This window comes from Lactuca sativa, chromosome 1 (assembly GCF_002870075.4).
Source record: "Lactuca sativa cultivar Salinas chromosome 1, Lsat_Salinas_v11, whole genome shotgun sequence".
Classification (NCBI taxonomy): Eukaryota; Viridiplantae; Streptophyta; class Magnoliopsida; order Asterales; family Asteraceae; genus Lactuca; species Lactuca sativa.
Window position 1 is genome coordinate 207,169,343 of NC_056623.2, and position 18,403 is coordinate 207,187,745.

At 39.5% G+C, this 18,403-nt stretch overlaps 1 long non-coding RNA gene across 2 annotated transcripts; it reads right to left on the reverse strand.

Moving 5' to 3' along the window:
- Positions 1-15,812: 15,812 nt before the first annotated feature.
- Positions 15,813-18,403, reverse strand: LOC111901394 (uncharacterized). Of its 2 annotated transcripts, XR_006189892.2 has the most exons (4): positions 17,754-18,403; positions 17,611-17,669; positions 16,995-17,146; positions 15,813-16,057 (listed from the first exon to the last, which is right to left on the reverse strand). It is a non-coding gene; the product is annotated as an uncharacterized LOC111901394 (long non-coding RNA). The 2 variants fall into 2 exon arrangements; XR_002853496.3 differs by lacking the exons at positions 17,611-17,669; positions 17,754-18,403 and adding an exon at positions 17,511-17,563.

Consider the following 18,403-nt stretch of genomic DNA (forward strand, 5'->3'; position numbering starts at 1 on the left):
AACTTCTCAGCTCCCTATACGCCTCAACAGAACAGAATTGTCGGAAGACGAACCGATCCTTGTGTGAGGCGGCCCGAACGATGCTAAGTTTCGCTTCTCTTCCGTTATATTTCTGGACTGATGCTATTGTTGCAACGTGTTTCACATAGAACCAGTCTTATCTCAACAAGCGTTTCTCTCTTACTCCTTATGAGATCATCAATAACAGGAAGCCGAACGTAAAATTCTTCCATGTGTTCGGCTCACAATGCTTCATCTTCAAATCCAAAGAACATCGTAACAAGTTTGACGTTAAAGCTGATGAAGGAATTTTTCTGGGATATTCTCTTACTTCAAAAGCTTACCGGGTCTTAAATAAGCGCTCTAGGAAGATCGAAGAAACATATTATGTGACTTTCGATGATAACTACATCAAAAAGCTAAAAGCTACTGAAGAAACAATTGGAGAGATTTTCACTCAAACAGGTCAAGTCACGACCTCAATTGCTAATCTATTTGATTAGTTTGTAGAATTATTCGATGAACTTGAGAAAGCTACTCTCTCGGAAGCCAAGGCAGCAAACAACAAAGTCGACCATCTGAAGCAAATTGTCGAAGATGCCGCCAAACGAATGGGTGAAGGAGAACAAGTTCCAAACGAACCTCCTGAGCAAGGTGCTTCAGTTGAGGGGGAAAATCCACCTTCTTCAAAACAACCGAGCTCACAAATTGAGGGGGAGAATTCTATTCCAGTTCCACCTGAAAGCTCAACTGCACCCGAAAGCTCTATAGCACCCGAAAGCTCCACAACACCAGAAAGTCCTGTAGCACCAGAAAGTCCAGCTACACATGAAAGCTCATCAGTCGAGGGGGAGAACTCCGATATGTTCTACGACGACGATAGTCAATCTGAATTGGAAGAAATGGTGAATGCTGAATTGGATCCATCCTATGATCCAAATTACCCTCCTCTTGTTAAATGGACCAGGGATCATCCTGTATCCCAGGTAGTGGGTAATGTCTCTGAAAAGGTCTTGACCCGATCTCAACTGAAGGCAAAGCAAACATCCCTATTCTCAAAAGTAGAGTTCTACATGTATAATTCTTTCGTCTCAAAAGTTGAACCGAAGACAGTTAATACTGCTCTTGATCACTCTGACTGGGTTCAAGCTATGCAAGATGAACTCAAAGAGTTCGAAAGAAATAAGGTTTGGCGCCTCATTCCAACTCCTAAAGACGCCTCAGTTGTTGGTCTCAAATGGGTATTCAGAAAATAAAATGGATAAGGAAAGCAATGTGATTTGAAACAAAGCTCGTCTCGTGGTGAAAGGATACTACTAGGAGGAAGGAATTGATTATGAGGAAACTTTTGCTCCGGTAGCAAGGCTGGAATCTGTTCGAATATTTCTGGCCTATGCTGCACACAAGAACTTTGAGGTCTACCAAATGGACGTGAAATGCGCCTTTCTGAATGGAGAACGTGAAGAAACAGTTTACGTGGAGCAACCTCCTGGATTTGTTAATGAAAATTACCCCAATCACTGTTATATTCCGGACAAGGCGGTTTACGGTCTGAAACAAGCACCTAGGGCATGGTATGAAACGCTAACCAAGTTTTTAAAGATGTCAAAATTCAAACAAGGTTCGGTTGACCCAACCTTCTTTCGTAAGAAGGAAGGTAACCACCTTATGATTGTTCAAATCTATGTCGATGATATCATCTTTGGCTCAACGAATCCTAGCTTAACAGCTGAATTCAGAAAGCTGATGGAGACTAAATTTGAAATGAGCTCAATGGGTCTGATTAACTTTTTCCTTGGTTTAAATATTAGACAGGGACCCGAAGGCATCTTTATCAACCAGGAAGCTTACACCAAGACTCTTCTTGCTAAATTTGGCATGATGGGAGACTCAAAGGTTAAAGTTCCAATGGCATTCAGCACCAAGCTCACACCATCCTTGGAAAAACTGGCAGTCGATATTACGTTATATCGCCAGATGATTGGTTCTTTAATGTACCTTACTGCTAGCAGGCCTGATATAATGTTTTATATGTGTTACTGTGCTAGGTTTCAGGCGAATCCTCGTGAACCACATATGCTTGCAGTGAAAAACATACTCCGGTATCTGAAACGAACCACCTCTCTCGGTTTATGGTATCCATCAAACTCAGGTTTCTTCGTTCAAGCCTACTCAGATGCAGACCTTGGAGGTTGTGGTTTAGACAGGAAAAGCACCACTGGAGGCTGCCAATTCCTAGACGGGAAGTTGGTTACCTGGCAATCAAAGAAACAAACATGTGTATCTATGTCTACAGCCGAAGCAGAGTACATCGCAGCTGCCTCCTGTACATCTCAAGTGATTTGGATCCAAATCCTGCTTCGGGACTATGGACTCAATATGAAAAAGATACCACTATATTGCGATTCAGAAAGTGCAATTAGGATCTGTCATAACCCAGTGCAACATTCCAAGACCAAGCATATAGCACTGAGGTATCACTTTATTAAGGATCATGTGGAAGATGGGAACGTTGAAATTCACTTTGTTCGAACCACTGATCAACTGGCTGACATCTTCACCAAAGCTCTTCCTGAAGCATCCTTCAATAAAATTCTACAAGGGCTAGGTATGATGGAATCAGAGTCAGTACCAAAGACTACTTCTCAAAATTAAAAGTTGGAAGCGAAATAGACCGAACGTTCGGGTTCGGGTCTCATGTGTGCCGAAATGAACCGAACGCTCGGGTTCGGTCCTATCATCTGATCTTCGCTTATCACTCTAAGGTAGTTTCTTTGGTTGTAAACCTTTTGTATCATTTTCTCAAATTCATTTCACTTATTTTCAAAGTCTTTTCTTTTTCAAACTTTTTTTTTTGCAACCGAAATAGACCGAACACTCGGGTTCGGTTCCAAATTTTTTTTAGCCGAAATAGACCGAACGCTCGGGTTCGGGTCCAAATTTTTTTTTTGTCTCAAATTTTTTTAAATAAAAAATTCTAAAATCTTTATATTTTTTTTAATCAAAAACTCCAAAAATATTTTTTTATTAGTTTGATAATTTTTGTTTTGTGTCTTATATTTTTGTGTGGATATTTGTGGGGAATTATTTCATTAGTTAAGTGTCCCTAGAAGCATGCTGCAGTATGTGTCTAAAGCCTCACCTGATTCTGAATAATAGCCTTACTGACTTGGTACATACAAACCTTGTCTTCCCAATTAGGCTTTTATATTTATTCTAATCATGAGCTACCTAACTCTCTTCTCACATGAGATAAGAGTTTTCTTCTTGGTCCCTATTTTAAACAGCAAAGGTACTTTGGTTTCTTTACACCATCTACATTACTTTTCTCCATCTCATTCGCTTCATAAACGTAACCCTTGAGACTCTCAGAAATTACCACTGAGGTTTATGGTTACACAATTTCTGTGTTTATGATCTTAGCTTCGTGTCACTACGTACTAAGTGAAACCCACAATTCAATACCTACTATGCATTGACGGTGGACAATCAATTTTGCTCTAAGCTTTCACTAACGAATTGACGGATTTATCAATGAGGATCGAAAGTCAAATCTCTAATTTTCTTTTGTGTGATTCCTATGAAATTGTTAAGTCCAATAACATTTCTTCCCTTGGAATCCAGTTTTAAATTTTTATTAAGATTTTACATACACTATTTTATCTAAACCACTTAAATTATTTCAAACCTACTTGTTCAACAGACTGCATTGGTCTCACAAGTACTTCGTTCGATTTCTGTCTTATATCAAGATCAGGAATTCTGAATTGAAGCGAAAGCCACCCAAATTAGCCTGATTAAAAGAAGCCTTTCAACACTTCTCAATAAGTGTCTGATCGTTATTCAATGGGAAACCATACAAACACTTTAAAGTCTCTCTTGACTTTAATGGAAGAGATTCGTGCCCGGGATCCTTTGTTTCGTGTCTTTACTGACATCACAAAATCCCTCATATGTGTTGCTTTATTTCTTTTTCTTTTACACACTAAGCACGAAAATCTTTTTGATTTTCCAAAATTATGGTTTCATTAGTTACAAGGCATAATTTTTAAATGGGATTTGCAGTTATAAGGGAGTTGTGGTTAATATTGATCCATCTGGTCAATTTTGCTTTAAGATGACGTTTAAATCTAAAAGGATAAGATGCTGACTTAGGCGGGAGTCCAATCGATTTGATTTTCAAACGGCGCTTGAAGGCCAGGCGTGCGAAGTGGAATCGTTTAGTTTAAAAATGGCGCCTGATGGGAAGGCGTGTGAATCAGGACTGACACTCTCTCTCTTGCGTAATCATCGGTGCTACCAACTGTCACGCATCAATCACTTCCGAAAAACCCTTCGTATTTCCCTCGAAGATTTGGGACATATTCTTCTTTCTCCTCTACCCACAGTATAAAAGGTAACGTAAACCATTGTTTACCTCTTTACTGCACCCATATTTCAGAGAGCAAGAAAACCTTCAAGTATTCTACTATTCATCATCTCTCCCATCTTCTTCACAACAATGGCGGATTCACCATCAGTTCATGCCACTTCCCACATCCTCCTGATTCGTCCCCAACAGAGTTTGATCATCGATCTTACTCCTCAGGTCTATGATGCTTTCATGTTCCCGATAATCGAATGCCTCAAGTACTCACCGATTGCTCCTACTATCACCAAAGTTGAAGCAGTTCCTATGGAGTTCTTACCTCAAATTTTCGCCACTGCTCATTACGACAAGGCAGTCGACAGGATCTTCTTCGATGTGCTCGATCACAAGGCATAAATCTCCAAGCAGAGGTTTTGCTCAATTTTAGGGTTTGAACCTGATTCAACTAGGGTTAACCTTGAATCGATTCCGGTGGGTCACATGTTCTCTGTGTTCTACAACATGGGGTATACTGAGGTGCTGACAACGGTTACGAAGTTCAAGAAATCGTGCCTGCCTCCTCAGTGGAATGGGTTATTTACAGTGCTGTTCAAGGGGCTGTCTGAACGCAGTGCTGGATCAGACGGTGCAAGTCGTCTATTCATCAGACTTCTCTATGGGGTCTACAATGGTATCAACTTGGACTACGGGTCGGTCCTCTGGCAACAGCTCATTCAGAGTCTGTCTTCTACATCTCGGCATTCCGAGATTTCCTATGCTCGATTTTGGACTCTCATTACAAAATGGGTGATGGACAAGTACCACGTCCCCATTGTTGCTGGTTCTCCAATGTCTTCGATTGGTACTTTCCATACCACGAATATCATTGTCTCTGACACATCTAAGTTTCAATTTATTGGCTCTATCCCTGAGTCGATGTATGGAGATGTTCCTGCCGACAGCCGGATCATTAGAACCTACAAGGAGTTTCGTCGCTCTGGTCCTAGAGAGCTTACTCCTGAGATGCTCAAGTCCATCCATGAAGCCGACAAGCCTGCTCCAAGGGGAAAGAAGAATGACAAAGGCAAAGACAAGTAGGTTGGCAAGGGAGCGAAAGGCCCTTCTCCCAAGAAGAGTAAAACTACACAGGCTGTTCAGTTTCCTCCGCTAAAGAAGAGAAAAACCCAACCAAGGCGAAAGCTGATAATCGCTTCCTCCTCAAGCGAATCTGAGGAAGATCATTCATACTCTGATGAGTCTCCTCGTGGCAACACTGCTCCACAATCGCCTACCCCAGAAGTTCACATTTCCACTTCACCTATCTCTTCTCCACCCGTTACCATTCCTTTTTCCATTCCCCCCATAACCTCTACCACTCAAATACCATCCACCTCCATCCCAGTACCCCCTCCCATCTTTACCGAAGCAACCACCACCACCGCAGAAGTAAGAACCAATGTATCTGATACAGGGGTTCCTACTGACTCACCCAAATCCCCACCAAATACCGAACATACAACCCAACCCAAACCTACTACAAATACCGAGCCTCCACCCTCACCACCACCCTCATCTCTTGCTCAAGCAGCAGAGGACGAAGAACCATTCCTCGGTGGGGAGGATATGACATTTGATTCGGTCTATTACAGTCCGTTTCAGGTACAGAGTGATGACGATGATGATGCTCCCGTTACCAAAAAGCATCTCAAGGAGCTTCACGATAAAATAGATTCGCTCATCACCTCCTCTTCTTCATCCCAGTCTACCATCTCTGAAGCTGCCATTCAGAAAATTGTTGATGCTTTTTCCAAAGCTCATCAAGTCTCTCTACACTCCGCCACTGCAGCCATTGATGCCTCAACCAAAGCCTGTGAGACAGCGACCGAAAAAGCCGATAAACTATTCACTGATGCTTCTTCTTTGTTACAGTCATTACAGGAAAATGCTGAAGCCACCAAAACAAAGCTGGAACCAATTGTCAACCAGCTGGCTACCTCAGTTGCATTAGAGCTGACGTCGTTTGCTTCTCTTCTTCAAACTCTCTCAGACGACAATTCAGCGTTTAAGGCGACGCTTGAGGAGCGACTGACCAAGCTCTAAGAGGATCTTGCTGCCGAAAATTATCTTATGGATGCTCTTGCCAGAAAGACCACCGCTCTGAAGGTCAAGAGTCTTCAACTCTCCAATTCTCAAAAAGAGATTGAGTCTCTTCGATCTGAAAGAGAGATTGTGTCTTCGTGTGTTTCGGATGTCCACGCAGCCATTTCAAACATCCTGGAAGCACATGACCCGATACTCAACTATTCTGTGAGGCGTACTCTTGCAGAAAAACTTGCTCCTGCCCTCTCTCTCTCTTGAGCAAGATTGAAGGGCTCCTTGATTTCGTGTCCATTCCGAAACAAGGGGGAGAAAAAGAAAATGTGTCTCAACCGCCTCCTTCTTCAACAGCAACACACACAACCGAACCTCCTCCTACAGGCCAAGCCTCAGGTTCAGGTGTTAAAGACAAGGGCAAGCAAATTGCTGAAGAGAGCGATGATGAAGATAAAGAGACCATTGCCGACCTTCTAAAGAAGCAAGGTCGAGATAAAGATGCTGACATCAGCGCTCGTGTAGCTAGAGAGGCTGAAGAAGCCGAAAGAAGACAGAAAGCTCACGACCTTCTCGAGAGCAGGAAAACTCTCTTTCCTCCTTGGATTCTTGAGAAGTTGCTGAAAGAAGCCATAGAAACTCCAAGCATCTTGTGGCTAGAACCGGTGATTTCACTTGATCATGATAATTCTGTCGATTCTCAGTTTGACATGTCACTGACCCGAAAGACGTTCGTATTCCATGCCTTTGACAACATTGTTGAGTTCCCTCATCCGCATCCAAAGGTTGATAGGGACTTAGTCGATTTCTATCTGAGGGCCGCTCAACCACAGTACCAAACATGGAGCGCTCAGAAGATTATCAATGTTCGGGTTCTAAAGCCGTATAAGGAAGGAAACTTCACCAGCATTCGGTTTAAGGTGCTGAGAGGATCTGCCAAGACTGAACATGCCATCTTGCTTGCTGATCTTCCCAACTTGAATCCACATGACTGGATTATTTTGCACAACATCCTTCTTACTAATGAAGCAGAATATTGTCCGATCATCGACCACTTCAAGAGGATGCTTGTTTGTTACATCATGGAAGTCGCCAAGATGGATCAGGAGATAGTGAATGTATTCAAGAAAAAGCCTACCATATCTCCTGTTGGCTCAGCAAGTGACCTAAACATGATGCAGATGGGGAAGATAGACCCGAAGAGAAACTCTGTTATGTTTACCAGAAACGAAGGCCAAAAATGCCTGTTTGCTTTGGCAGAAAAACATCTCTATACCACTGCATGTCTGGAACACGTCTTAGGGATCATTCATCAGTGCAAGCAAAATTCGGCGGATGACAAGCACTACTTTGATGATATGATTCAATGGTACATTCGCTTCAGACAGACTATTCTCGCACTTATCTCTCGTCTGTTTGATATAACCAAGAAGGTTCCAACAGCTGGTCCAAGTAAGAAGAAATGATAGTCTCGCTCCAAATTGACGCAAAGGGGGAGATTGTTAGGTCCAGTTTAGTGTTGCGTCTTTTGGGCTCGTTAGCTAGTCCAAGTTTTGTCTCCGGTATGGGCTTGTCCATCCGTGAGTTTTGCTTAGGGTTTATTATATATAGATGCTTGCATGCATTCTTAACGGAAGATTGATAGAGATTTGATAGCGTACAAGTTCTTATCTTTTGTAACCCTAGAATCCTCTACAACGGAAGTTCTTCATCGAGCTCTACTGAGGATTGAGTTAATCAAATCATTCAACTCTTTCAGATCCATACTTGTGTTTTTGTTTAACTGTTATTGCTTTCTTTATTCGCCTGTTTTAAAGATCTAATCGATCAAAGAGTTTTATAAACTCATCATCTTTCCTGTTGCAGTTTTTACAGTGCATCTCCCAACAAGCCCCATTGTGATGGAAGCCACATTGGTTACACTTTGGGAGTGATCCATTATATGGTCTGGCCGGCGTTTGGATGGCAGACCCCATGGATAGTGTCGAGGCATGAGTCGTGACTGTTGTTGTAATTGTAGGGGTGGCCATGAGTTGTTTCCTTTTAGTGGATCTTTGAGATTGGTTGCGCTCCTTTTTGTTCCAAAACTTTCGCTTCTTGTTCGTAGGTTTGTGGCCTGAGATATTTTCGCTGGCAGACACCCGTTGGTGTCTCTGATTGTTACCACAATATGTATTCTCAGTATCGATTCCATCTCTGCTGGCGTTGTTAGTATTGAATTGCGCCATGACGGCTGTCACGACTGCCGTGACTGCAGCCTGAAAAGTAGCAGAGTCTATCTGCAGGGTTGGTGCCTTGCTAGTTGGTTGGTTGCCTCTTGGTGAAGACATAGCTCTGTTCCACGATGAAAAATGACTTCGTTAGTGGAAATGATTATCTTAAGTGCATCCTTACGATTTATATTTACGCATATAAATTTTTGCACATTACTGTAATATTCCTATTGTTTCCGCTAACGTTCCTGAGATGGAGTTATAGCAGTGGGTAGGAGTAGGTTTCATACGGGCGTTAAACTTTACTCATCTTAGAATCATGTTTGTCCAAACACACTTGGCTGAGGAGTTTTGATGGGACCCGGTGTATTAGTTCCTGAACGATCGCACCCCATAGGTCTATAAAGAAGGAACTTCTCAATAAATTGTTTAAAGGTGAGACGATAATGAGTTTTTAGAATGGTTATACGTCGCGAGTTTTCTAACTAAGTTCACCTTATATCGATTTGTAACGTAATTCGGTTGTTAAGGGTGTTCTGAAAACAATTCATAACGAGAGTCCTTATATGGTAAACTCATGTATTTCAGTGGTTCTGTATCCAAGTGGAACCTTATACTTGACCCAAGCTAGGTCCTTATTATGACCAATTGAAGTATGCTTAGTTTTATAGCTAAGACTAAATAGACCTTCGAGTCTGTTAGGTATATCCTAAGCCCATCTTGTTAATATGATTCTAGTAATTCTGGTTTCAGCAATTTTTTTTTGACCTAGATGTAGGTTTACCTCACATCTGTGCATGGAAAAGTTTTGATAGCAACTAGATCTCTCGTTTAGTATGACCGCTTAAATCACAGTGTCGTGCTTACGCCTAGAATAGAGTAGCACCAACGCATACTCACGAACCTAATTTACAAGGTCTTGTGAGCAGTATGAACTCTACTTACGACGATCCGTTCCTTGCGATGCCTGGGGCAAAGTCGATGCACCTTGCAGCTCTATCAATCGATGCTTGGCTGCAATCCTCCTCTCTTTGAATGTCGTGTGTCTACCCCGTTACTCTATTGCCTCTGCCCGAGTGGCGATAAGGTCCTAAACAGAGAGTAGGTCTCCGAAATAGTAGTCTCTTTCCGAGTCTCGGGTACGTGAGACAGTAGGGTCTGTAGTAGCGCGCAGTTTCCGAACTCGGGTTGTAGTCTACCTGCTTTATTCCCCGATGTTCGCGATCTGCCAGGTCTTCGCCAGGAGGGCTCTGTCAGTCGGTCCCCCATGGTTGAGGTCATAGCACCCTCGTTGGTCTCCACATGGCGGTTGTTGTCATTGCTGTCGACATTCAACCCTCGATCACGATTGCCCAACGGGGCACAGGTTCGATGTAGTCGGAACGGTTCGCGGAAACCCTTGCTATGCATGGAGGATTGATTACCTCTGGTTCCGCTTTTGATTCTTCTCATAACCATTCACCATTTCTCGGGTTCGGATTGGGAAAGTAGGGGTTGTTGTGGGGATGGAATCCAGCCACGATATCTTTGCGAGAAATGGGAATATAAGAAATAACTAAGTAGACGTACTAATTAGATAATTATAAGATGATCTTTATCAGGTACTTCAATACATTGTTTAGTGCATACTAGTCATATGTATTTGGGACAGGATAGACCTTCGAATAAGCGACCCTAACTCTAAATCCCCAATCCAACGAGAACAGGAAGTAAAGCAAGGATCCACAGATTCTAAGTCTATGACGTCCTGGATACATATAATTTTAATGTATCCACTAAGCAATTATTGACCTATTGATAAAATCTATTTAGTTCTCAGATAAGCACTTATAATAATACAAAATACTCCCATAGTATTTTAAACCCATGTTTTGTTCTAATGTTTTCATTGTGGTAGTGTTGGTAAGTTTTTAGACTTGTTGCCATGTCACAACCATTCTTGGGCATGTGCTAATCACTCCTCGGACCAGCATAGTTGATCAGGCTATGCCACTCCCAAGACTGAACATACATCCCCGAGCTTACTTGTGATATCCAACAATCATTACTTTTGTTTTGTTCTAGATTGATGCTGACCTTAGTATGTATGCATGCATGTATACTTTTAATAGGAAATTTTTATTTCTAAAAGTATAGTTGTTTTGAAAACTTTAAATCAGAGACTTTAGTCCCAATGCATTTATAGTTTGTATATATTATGTGGTTCGATATACTTAGTTCACTACAAACAATGCTCTGATACCAATCTGTCACACCCCCAAACCAAGAATGGCGGAAACGTCGGGGGGTGGAGGACTTCATGTAGAGTATCACAACAACGAGTATAATAGTGCTCAAAGTAAATACAACCATCATAAATATAATTGAAAAAGTTACACCAAAGTATATGTTTACATGATTCGAATCAATTACATTATGATACAAAATGAACTGTTTGACAATTTATCGTCCCATCCTCAATACGTTGTTGATTTCCTGTTTTCACTGAATTCCTGAGAATACAAGTAGTTTTGAAAAGTGTCAACACAAAGGTTGGTGAGTTCATAAGCTTTTGACAGTAAGAGTTTGAAAATTGATCTTTGTAGAGAGATGTATGTTACTAAGAAAAATCCAATATTTTCCTTATAAGAGTTATGTTGTCCTAAATACCAGGACCGAAAATGAACAAGTATTTGTCATAATTAAAGATATAAAAGTGGTTTCAAAATATATGTAGTCATAAATACCAAAACCGAAGGTGTACAGTAATATCTGTACTTATTGATATAAAAAGTGATTTTAAATCGACATAAAACCCCTTTTGTTTTATAAAAATCCCGTAAACTTTATGTATTGTTAGCTTCCTATGTGAGCCGCTATAACCATACTATGACTAGAGGTAACCTGCACAACGTCTTTTAGACGCCCTGATCCTATGACTCTTGTCACCCGCAGACCTGCCTGTCCGGCTGTAGCTAGCAGCGAGGTGTGGGAGGTCAACCCCAATATAGATCTATACACAATTATCACGCTCTCCCTACAAGAGATTTTGGTTATAACTTACAGGAATTTGGATCCCGTACTCGGACGTACGGGGAGAGATAGTCTCACAATCTGAGTTAACAAGTTTACGTGTAGTGTGTGCGAGTGTAGAACCTTTTTGTATGAATGTGCCCTTTTGTACGAGTGTGTTATGTGAAGAATCATAAACTATACCTATTATAGTTTATCCAAAACGTTTGTAATGTATAAGAACTCTTTTGTGAAAATGCATTAGTGTTATGAATCCATAAACTATGCTTATTATAGCTTAATATACGTGTTCTAAATGAATGAGTAATGCTATCATGAATGACTAAGTTTCAGTTTATGATGATAAACTAACAAGGAAACACATTCAATAGTTAGAACTTATTGTTATACACTTTGCTCAACATAATACTAAGTGTTATGAAATTTATATGTTGTTAACTAAATTTAGACTTTCTGTGCTGTTTTAGAAAAGTCATAGAAAAATCATACGAAGTCGAAAACTAAATCCGTAAATTCTGAGTGTTCCCAAAATGTTTCTAGTTTACTCATAATTTTTATCATGATTTTTAATGACCTCCAACTTGGGTGAAAAATTCCATAATCACAGACTGGTCCGGATTGGTGTTTGAAATGATAGGCAGTTTTGTAAAAATCACCATAAATTGTAGAAAAATCGTATGGAGATGTGCAAGTAGTCATTTTAAAGCTAAGAACTGGAACTACTTATAACAAAAATAGTTTTGAAAACAAAAATGTTTAATTTGTCCAAAACAGGCCGTGAATGGAGTTGAACTTTTCTGATGAAGGCTGTTAGAAAAGTTTAGTTATGTTCTTGGTGTTTTAACTTGTATTCCCACCCTAAAAACTTGAGAAAACATGAAAATGTAGGGGTATGAACTCACATCGAGTAGTTTTAGTAGATGAGTGTTGAAGAAGAGAAGTGTCCAACTCAAGAACACTTGAAGAATCACTTGAAGATTCGAAGATCTAAAAAGAATGTGATGATGTTTGTGTAAGCAATCTCTGATTTTGAGTAGGAGGATGTGTAATAATCATAAGAAAGATGATGATACTTACTAAATGAAGGAGAAAAGTCTTGGAGTATGCCTTGAAGTTCTCGAATTTGAGAGAGAAAGATGAGAGAGTTTGGAGTGTGATTCTTGGTGGAAGAATGAGAGAATGAATGAAGTGTGAGGAGAGAGGGTGGATGTTGCAGCTCTAAGAACGTGGGAAATGGTTGGAAATAATGACAAAGGACTTATGAAGTGACTAGGGATGGGCTGATGGTGAATAGTGACATGGAGTGGGTATGAGAGTGGTTGCTTGTGTCATAGAATAAAGGAAAGTCAACACTCCACCTCTTGTACTTCACCCACTCTTCTTGGATAAGGTTTATCCCCAAAAACGTGGATAATTAATAAATATGGGGCCTTATATGTTAAAATAAAGTTTTGGGTGAAAATACCGCGTTAAAATAATTAAAAACGAAGCTAAATCGAAGTCGTAGTCGAAAACCGGGAAGAAAAGGCATTACAGTGAGGCTTCTCGGAAAGGGGGCCTAAGGTTCAGTCCCTTCTGATGCTGGGTCCGAAGCGAGGCGAGACAGAAGGAAGCGAAGGGGAGGCTCGGTCCGAAGTCATCAGGAGCGAAATAGACCGAGGCTCGGGTTCGGGTCTTGTGCGAGGTTCGGGCTCGAGAGGACCCTTCGGGTTCGGTTCAGCAGCCTTCGGGTTCGGCTCTTCCAGCTTCGGTTCTTAGCAGGTTCGGTCCCTATAGGGACCTTCGGTTCTAAGAGGACTTTCGGCCCTAAGAGGGGTTTCGGCTCCTTAAGAGAGGTTTCGGGTCCTTAAGCCTATTTTACTCGTTTTTACCCCGTTTCAAGCCGTTTTTGACCTGGTTAAGGGTCGGAATGACCCGAATGACTTCAAAAAGTTACGGGAACTTTTGAGAGAGATTTGGGAGAGATTTCACATTCTTGGAGAGATTTCTCATATAAAGAGAGATTTAGGAGAGGTTTCACATTCTTGGAGAGATTTCTCATATAAAGAGAGATTTGGGAGAGATTTCACATACTTATAGAGATTTGGGAGAGATTTCATATTCTTAGAGAGATTTGGGAGAGATTTCCACATTCTTGGAGAGATTTCTCATACAAAGAGAGATTTGGGAGAGATTCCACATTTTTGGAGAGATTTCTCATACAAAGAGAGATTTAGGAGAGATTTCACATACTTGGAGAGATTTGGGAGAGATTTGACATACTTGGAGAGATTTGGGAGAGATTTGACATACTTGGAGAGATTCTCGATTAAAGTGAGATAGAGTGAAAACGATAGAGAGAGGCTTCGGGTGTGACAAATGTGAGTGTCCGGCTTCGCAATGCAAGGTCCGTAAACCCTGTTAAGCCTTGTTTAAGGATCTTACACACTCCCGATGAGTATGCAACATTGTTTTATCGGTTTGGCTTGCCACGTACCACGGTTTTAGGTTGAAGAGATCTAGATATACGCACTTTTAGATTTATGATCTCTCATTAGAATAACGAGTTGTTTAGAAATTACATAACGTAAACTCTAGTACCCACGGGCAAATTGAGTCGAATGGTTTGACTTGTTGACTTCAGTTGACTTTGACTTGACCGGAAATTAACGGTTGTCACAAAAGAAGTACCCCTGAAGCCCCGGTATTATCCCGTGACCCGAAGCGAGTCCCGAAGCCCGGACATCCCGAGACGAAAAGAGTTTCCGAGCCGAAGCTCTGCTTGCGAGAATCCCGATGTGTGTCACCGAAGAATACTGCTTTTAGAGCCGTAGTGTTGTCTGATTATCCTCTTATCAAGTAAGTGTATAGTCCCATTCATAAACACGATTTTAATACAAGTATTGTTTGAATGTATTAAGTATATGTTTTGGGTGAGTATGTAGTCCCTCTCTTCTAACACATAAATATGAAGTATTTTCTACGAAATACATGCTATGTGTTTATATATTGTCGTTTATTTAAGATGAGTGCGGAATGGATGTTTTATATTTAAATGAGTTAAACTGTATATGTATTTTATATCTACAAATATGTTGGGTAGAAGATGGGTAGATAAGATAGTTGGTGTGTGATAAAAGATGAGTTGGATAATGAGATCAAGAGGTTAGTTTTAGATCTGGGAGTATGGATTAGGTAAAGAGATAAACTTGTTATTATTCCGGGAGTATGGATTAAGACTAAGTTAATTGTCCCTAGTCCGGGAGTATGGATTGGGCACACTTATTGATCCGGGAGTATGGATCAGATCAGAAGATTAGTTTTAGATCCGAGAATATGGATCATGTGAAGAGATTAGTTTTAGATCCAGGAGTATGGATCAGGTGAAGAGATTAGTTTTAGATCCATGAGTAGGGATCAAGTAAAGAAGAAAATTTTAGATACGAGAGTTTAGATCGTGTCGTTGTGAGGATCGATGGGGTGAGATAAGAGTTGCTTTTATATGGTGAAATTATATAAATTTGTGAGTTCTAATATATATATATATATATATATATATATATATATATATATATATATATATATAACATTGTGGGATGAAAACCCTATATGCTCACCAGGCTCCAAAGCCTGACCCACTCAGTTTTCTTTGTATTACAGGTTATGACACGAGAGCATAAGTTGCCTGACATAACGAGAGATTTTGGATTATAGGCTAGTAGTTATGAATAACTGTTGTAAGGTCTATTTTGTTCTGTTTATGCTTTTGGTTTGTATTGAACATGACATCCTGAGATTTTGTTATATAATGAAAATACATTTCTTTAAAGAAATGCTTTCATAAATTCTTATCATATTTTGTTTTGGGAACAAATTCCGCAACACTTTTATTCAAATACTTACTCTGATTTTATAAAACAAAGTATAAACAAATCGGTATTTTCTGGCCGAGAAAATTGAGAATGTCACATAAATTATGTGTGTTTCTTGCATTACGTAATTATAATAATATTAAATATTAAAAATAATATATACAACTTAAGAATGTATTTAAAACAAACTAGGGAAGTGTCCCGCTTTGCGGGGTTAGATTTCAATTCAACCGTTTGTTATGAGATCAAATAGCGGGGTTAGATTTCAATTCAACCGTTTGTTATGAGATCAAATAAAGATCAAATAAGGAGGCTCAAAATATCAGCACCCCAATACAATTATACAACCACTAATAAGGACATCAGCGCTCAAGCCAGAAATAAAAGTTCAACAATTGAAATTATTCCAAAACAGCAAGAAACTTTCAACGGTAAAACAAATTGGTGAATTGAAAGCACCTACAAAGAATATTTCCTTCTTCTTTCTTCTTCCCAGCTGCTTCGACTCTTTCATGAGCATCCATCTCCCATGGACCCTTTTCCTGCCAAATGACCAGGTTACCCTTATATAAATATATGGAATCAACCTTATGGTAAAGTATGAATGATAAGTTGCCTTTTCAAATAGGATCATTACGACTTCAGAAACTAAATTTGAAAATGGATGGTTATTCTAAATGGTCAAAAGAAGAATAGTATTTTAATCACTACATAAAATAGTTAAGTAGTTAAAAACCTAAAATGATAAATAAGAGAGAAAAAGACAAATCATGCTAATCCAGTTATCCACTTCCCAAGATTTTCACAGGTTTTACCTGTGAAAATCAAATTTTACTTGCGAAGAAATTAAAAAAAAATCATGTTTTTTAAAGTTTCGTGTTAGAAATCTTGGAAAACCATTTCCACAGCAAAAGAGCAACAGTTTAGTGGCTAAATTGTTTAAAAAAATAGCACAACAGGTAAACCGATATCAAAACCGCACAGCAACAATAAACGGGTTTATTATATAGTCAGCAGAGAATATTGGATTAATCACTACAGAAAACAGTTATGAGGCTCAATGGAGAAAAAAAATAATAGTTTAGAATAAATCGATAAGAAGAGTAATTCACAATAGGTAGATTGACAAACGGTAAAAGTAAGCTGTGTTTTTTTACATTTTGAAATTATATCAAAAAACAAATAGTCCAAAAAATGGTCAAAAAACTATAACGGTTTAATCGTTACAGAAAAAAAAAAAGTTTCAAGTAACTAAAGCGAAAAAAATAATTGGCTAAACAATCACTGTAGAATGTTGTAATAAGAAAAAGGTTGAAAGTACAATGCTATAATTTGTATATTTTTCACAATACAATGCTTTAGTAACAAAAGCTATAAATGTACAGTGAATTTAGGCATAGAGATGAATGAAAACAAAATGACATAATGCACAAATAAAATAAAAGTACATTGTATTTAATCCTTGGAAAGACAACTAACCTTAAAGAGTTGAACATGGCTGCTACTACCATCCTGCTGGTTCTATAAAAGCTCCCATTGCCAGGACAAAATCCAACATTCAACATGCTAAATAAGCACCCATTCATCATGTCACAGACGCCAGCTCCAATTTCACAGAGCCAATTCATGAACTAAAGAAAGGCAGAAAATATTATAAGTTGACTGATTAGATGTATTTCCACATCACTTGTTAGTTAACAAATTCTTCTTAATATAAAATGGAAAATAAGAAGTGCAAAAGACTACCTTTAACCTCATCCGAATAATAAATTCACAAACACAAATACCCAGGATAATAAACAAAACGATCAAGTTATCCATATTAATATATGAAAAAAAAATCCTAAATTTGTGAATGGAATTTGATAGAGGGAATAAGAGATACCTGCATTTAACAATGGCACAACCTTTAATTTACCTCATGGAAATAAGAAATTAAAATCAAATGGGAAAATTATACTTTAAGATGGAAATATAATTATGAGCAGTAATGACCTTTAATTATGACATAGCTATAACTTAAGTGACCCTCAGTTGTTGTGCAGTTGTTGTGCAGGTGATCGAAAAATAGAACATCTTTGGGTGGATTTGATACTTGAATCGGAGGCGGTGGAAGATCCGGCTCACCAGAGACAAACAAATCAATCACAAAATCTGAAAAATAAGCAGCGGGAATCAAAACAGGCGTCAATCGGAAACGTATAGTAAAACAAAAGTAGAATTGAAGAAAAAACGAACCTGTAAAGCGCAATCGGTATCAGTCGAATAAATCGACCTCACCCTCTTCGTCGTCGTCTCTCTCTCTCTCTCTCTTCGATCGAACCGATCAACCGGTGACCCTTTACGCCGCCACAAAGAAATCCGGTGAAAAAATCGCTCATGCTTACACTCATATCTACGATCTATCAATTACTGGTTTGCGATTTTTCACTGTTTATGGACCTTCGGGTAGACCTAACATGGCATATTTCTTTTTCACCAAAGTAGATTTCTATCTTTCAATCGAAAGTAGATTTCTATCTTTGAAGGGCCTAATCATGGAACTATCGCTAGGGATTTCACCTACATTGATGGGTAAGAATATGAAGGGATAATTTGTTAGACGTCAATGGGAGGCGGAGCAAAGAGAAGCGGTGGGGTGGGAATGCTTGTGAGAAGCAACCGGAGGTTTTTGGAAAGAATGAGAAACTGAAGAAGAAAAGAAGGAAACGATCGGTGGACGAAAGAAATCGAGGTGGTGATGGAAACCTGCCGGTACGGTATTGGATGTTAGAGGCGGTGTAAGACACACGTGGTTGTAGTCGGTGGCTGTATAGATAACATACAAATAAAAATATATGATATGAAAAGCAAAAAAAAAAAAAAGTCCTAGCCAATGATGCAACCAA